Source organism: Cryptomeria japonica, chromosome 5 (genome assembly GCF_030272615.1).
Source record: "Cryptomeria japonica chromosome 5, Sugi_1.0, whole genome shotgun sequence".
Taxonomy (NCBI): Eukaryota; Viridiplantae; Streptophyta; class Pinopsida; order Cupressales; family Cupressaceae; genus Cryptomeria; species Cryptomeria japonica.
Genome location: NC_081409.1, coordinates 740,565,476 through 740,571,465, shown reverse-complemented (window position 1 = coordinate 740,571,465; position 5,990 = coordinate 740,565,476).

Here is a 5,990-nt window from a genome sequence, read left to right as displayed (position 1 = left end):
TGGTTGGATGAAAGGACAAAGAGTTGACTTTGTGGCTAATCATGATGATTAGCCATTAACGACTCATTAGGAGGGGGATTAGAGGAAATGTTAGGTGGGATTTATATTTGTAGGAGAATTTGACTAGGAGAGAGAATGAGTGGAGGGAATAAAAAATTAGAAGAATAATGTTAAGTGAGTTTAGGGAGTTTCTAGAAGAATTTATTAGGTTAATGACAAATTAAGAAGATGATTTGTAGGAATCATGTAGGTTAACTAATTAATTGAAATTAATTAGCTAAGAGGAAGATTTGTGAGGATTTGATTTTTTAGAAGAATAAAGAAAGGGATTGATTTATTAAATAAATCATATGCTATAGTGACAATATTAATTATATTTAATTAATATTGAGAATAATTTTAATTAACGTAATTAATTAATTAATTATGTGAGGAATTAAAAATAATTAAAATAATTATTTTTAAGTGTCTACAGAAACATACCTGATGCATCTTTTCCCTAGTTTTTTAAATGGACAATCAATGGAATGGTTTTCAAGATTACCATCTGGAATCAAATCTTTTGAAGAACTCATGAATAGATTTATTTCACAATACTCCTACAATGTAAGGAATGAGATAACAATGCTGGATTTATGCAATGTTAAACAAAAGAATGGTGAATCTTTTATGATCTTCTTGCAGCAATGGAAACGGATATTTAATAGGTATCCAAGAGATGTACTTGATCAAGAAAAGATGGACATATTCATTGATAATCTTATCAGTGAAATGAGTTATCAACTGAAAATGCAATGTCCTCCCTCTTTCACCAAGATGATTGAAAATGGTCTAAAAATAGAAGATGCGATGGTAAGGAAAGGAGAGCTAAAACTTTACAATAATTCTTACAACAACAACAACAATGACAAACCCAAGTTCTGGTCAAAGAATAGGAATGTCATCAATGGAGGAAATGACGACAATAGTGCTATGAAACAACAACCAATCTTTAATCTATCAAGTCAAATCCCAAACAATAACAATCAAGAAAGCAATAAATCCAAGTCTTTCTTCTCCAATCCTCGTAGGAAATTCAAAAACATTGGAGAACCCTTGGAATCAGCTTTAAAAACTCTTTTTGCAAACAAATTGACTGTTTTACCAGAAGCAAGAAGTTATGAACCACAAGTCAAGCCTAACTAGTGGAATGACAATTATTTTTGTAATTACCATAGGAACAAAGGACACCAAACTAATGATTGTTAGATATTGAAACACCTTATCCAAGATCTAATCGATAATAGAACTATCGCAGTGGATAGCCATAAGACAAATGAATCACACCTAGCCTTCAAAACTTCGCTTCCGAATTATGAAAAAGGTGAACAATCCCAATTAAAAGATGACAAAGGCAAAGCCAAAGTGAACTACACTTATACATATGATGATATGGTAAATGTCATCATTGTTAAAGATAACACACCTTCAGAGCCAATCAATGTCATTACGAGAAGCAAAGCGAAGGTCACCTTTCCGGGTATAACAAAAGACTCAACATCCACTTCACAACAATACAATTTAGTAGAGCAATTACAAAGAATACCCGCTCAAATATCAATTTTGGAACTTCTCAAAGTTTCACCTATACATAAGGAAATTTTGGAAAAAGATTTAGTAGAAACAACAGTTTCAAAAGACTTGGATGTGGATCAGTTCCAAAACATGGTGGGACACCTTATAGACCCTCATTGCTTATCATTTTCTAAAAATGATGACGTGTCCTTGCAACATCCTCACAATGCTCCCTTACATGTTGAAGTCACCATTAATAAAACTCGTGTCAAACGCGTACTCATAGATGGTGGAGCAGGCTTAAACATTTGTGCATTAAGTTTAATAAACGCTTTGGGATATTCAGAAAATGCAATAGATCCAAAGAAGAAAATAGCCATTAAGGCTTATGATGAAGCAGAGAATTCTTCTAAAGGAACTGTGGTGTTACCAATCAAAATAGGACCTGTGGAAAGGAATACATTATGTCAGGTTTTAGATTTGAACCTCTCTTGTAACATTCTTCTAGGAATGTCGTGGATTCACAAAATGCAAGCAGTTCCTTCTACATATCATCAATGTGTAAATTTTCGTCATGAAGGACAAGAGGTCACTATAATTACAGACTCTAGCCAATATTGCAATAATCTGAAGCCAACACAAGATACAAGAGTTCCACATAACAGAGAATCAGTATATCCTACCAAAGAAATACAAGAAAAGTTATGGGAAACCTTCGAGAAAAAGCACAAATTAAATGAAGGAATGGAAAAATATTCTTTGCATAATTTCCTCTTTCACCTAAATCATATGAAAAGCCTACAAATATCCAATCATGGACCTCAGAGAAATCAAAAGACATGTTTAATGAACCATTTGTTAGAGTTGGAACACTTGAAGAAGAAACTGAAGACAAGGACATTCTTGGTTGGTTGTACAAAGATGAAAATAAAACTATAGCAGCACCTGCAAAAGTCAATATTCCCATAGAACAATATGGCAATGGTTATAAGATCATGGAAAAAATGGGATATGAAGGAAAAAGACCAATTGGTAAGCGACATCAAGGTATTTCATAACCTATTTGTCCTCACTCGCAATCTAAAGAAGATAAATCAGGACTTGGATATCTAAAATCAAATCAAAAGCACCATAATTATCAACAGCCAAAGTGGAGAAAGAAATCAGTCTCTAAAGAAGAAAAATGGCAAGAAAAGCTACATCAAGTAGCAGAAATAGTAGCCAATAAGTAGAAACAAGAAGAACATGAGAAACAAGAAGAGGAGATTGCAATCAAAAGAAAAGAAGAATCTTGTCAACAAGTTCAAGGAATACAAGCAAATGCAAAATCTGAATAAGATATTCCAGAAGCAGTGAAAATAGAGATGGCGGAAATCAGGGAACTTTTTGCACCATACAACATTCATGTGTGGTATAGTGGTGTAGTCCTAGACAATGGTTCAGAGACAGATTCAAATGAATATGAATGGGGTCCAAATGTCTCATCTAGTATATCAAGTGAAGAAAAAAATGAAGAGCGAGCAGCTATCACAAAGGAAGACTTGTCTATTACAAAACAAAAGATAGAGTTAGAAAGAAGACAAGAAGAACTCAGAATCCAGAGAAAAGAGGCATATACAAGACAACAAAAGAAAGGGGATGAAAAAGACCAAGAAGTAATGCCACAAGAAGCACAAACGGATATGGATCAAGCATCTGGAAATATTAAATTTCTATCAAATAAGGAGTGAGATGTACCAAGGTATGGCAGAACCATAGAAGAACTAAGAGATAGTCAAGTAGGATTGACTATTAGTCCAAAAGAAGCTGAGTTTGAAAGAAGACAAAAGCTAGCAAAAGAATTCTCTATATCATGTACATGAGTATGTCAACTTCAAAATGCAAATGAATTTATTGAAAATAATCAAGAAGGAACTTGTAGTACTAAAGATGTGTGTGTTGATATAATCCATTCGTTTAAGGGACAAATGTCATATAAAGAACCATTTGAGTGTGAACTACAAAATACTAATACTGATTTTGTTAGAACTAATTGGAGAACACTTGGGAGAGACTATCCTCAAGATCATTCTATCTATGACATTACCTACTCTACGCCAAATTATGACCATTATGTCATGAACTTTGAAGCACCTAACAATGACGATGATTATGACTTACCCCTTCTTCATCCAAAACTAATTGATTGGGATATACTAGAAAACCTTGAATTAGATGTCTTTTCCAATGATCATGACTTAGTTGTGTATCTTAATGTTGTCGAACCCATAACACCTAAGATATCTTCCATTGAAAAATCAAGTAGCATTTCTTCCAGTCAGGAGAATGCCAAGCTTTCCAGTCATAAAATTGAAATAAAACAAGGAAAGAGACCTACTGTTGAAAACCATTTCATGGCAACACTAGATCAATCAAGAGGAAAAATAAAGGACGTATCTGATGGTGAAAACCTCTTTGAGGCGCCAGAAGATGGAAATTTTGACATCCTCCCTACATATTTTCAGGAGAGAATTGCTATTCTAATAGAACCTACAGAAGCAATAAACATTGGCACATCAAAGGATCCCAAGATACTTCATTTCGTTGCCTCATTATTAGATAAAGAGAGGAAAGAATACATAGAATTCTTCAGGCAAAGACAAATAAATTTTGCTTGGTCCTATGTAGACATGCCAGGACTTAATCCAGATCTTATAATGTATCATCTCAATGTGGATTTAAAAGCGAAATCAGATAAACAAAAGCTAGGAAAATGCATCCACACATCACTCTTCTTGTAAAAGTCGAGCTAAAGAAACTATTAGATGTGGGTTTCATAAGACCTGTTGCCTATCTAGAATGGGTTTCAAGCATTGTGCCAGTGTCAAAGCAAGATAAAAGCATAAGAGTCTGCACCAATTTTAGAGATTTGAACAAAGCATGTCCCAAAGATGATTTCCCACTACCCAACATTGATATAATTATGGACTTATCAGCAGGGCATGAGATGCTTTCATTAATGGATGGATTCTCAGGATACAATCAAATAAGAATCACCCCAGAAGATCAAGAAAATACAACATTCACCTGTGCATGGGGTACTTATTGCTGGAATGTTATGCCATTTGGGCTTAAGAATGCAGGAGCAACTTATCAAAGAGCTATGACAACAATTTTCCATGATATGATACATACATTTATGGAAGATTATGTAGATGATATACTTGCAAAATCTCATACAAGACAAGAACATTTAAACATCTTAAGCAAGATCTTTGATAGGCTGGAAAGATATCAGTTGAGATTAAATCCAAAGAAATGTGCATTTGGAGTAACTGTCGTGTATCTGTGAAGTGTGTACCTGTTATACCTGCAGTTGCAACACAAAGACACTCAATAGATCATTACAAGCAATGGTTAGAAAATTTATCAATGAAAGATAAAACCATAGCTAATCGATCTATTGCCTCCTAGTAAATGCGAGTATGAATTTTGCTCTCAGATCTGGCTATGCAAATTCCAGTGACTTGACTACACTTAAATGGAGGATTTAAATGATGAAGATGCATAAGCTAGCAATGATAGCATGATTAAGCTAAATGATTTCATGATTATTCTAGAAAATAAGCTAGAATGAAGATGCAATTAAGCTAAAATTGAACATAATAACAATGCTAAGAATGATTTGCTAAGAGCTATATGCCTATAATAACAATGCTTGAATGCAAATGAGATGGGATTTGGGATCAATCGAGGGCCCTTTGAACTCCAAAATGGGGTCTATTTATAGGATTTCCAAGGCTAGGGGTGAGGTGGCAGGAATCAACGGTCAAGATTAAGTCTGAAGATATCAATGGTTAAATTGGAGGTGATTGGCAAAGAGGTTGGATTAAAGGGGACAATCGGAGGTTGGTAGGAGAAGGGATTGGATGAAAGGGGACAATGTCATCTCCATGGTGACAAGTGTCAAGAAGCTTCTAGAAAAGATTGGATGAAAGGGAACACTTAGTGACAAGTGTCACAAAGATTCTAGAAGAGGTTAGATGAAAGGGAACACTTAGTGACAAGTGTCACAAAGATTTGCTCATGAGAGGGTAAAGTGTTGAAGGAAAGGGGACATGTGGGTAAATGGAATGGGTCAGGTTTAGGAATGGTTGGGTTAGGTGGTTAAAAGTTAGGATAATTTGAATTTAAAAATTTAAATAGGAAGAAAAGGCTTATTAATTTCAACAACTCATAATTGATTTGTTTTAATTAATTAGAGGATTAGAAGAAATGATTTTGATGGAGAAGAATTAATTAATTTGAATTAATTAATCAAAGGGGATTATTGAAATGAACCTATTAAATAAATCCTTAGATTTATTAATAAGTAGATGAAAAAGGGGGATTTAATCAAATTGTTGATGAATTCAATTAAATTGGGGAGGAGGATTAATTAAATAATTGCTTATTCA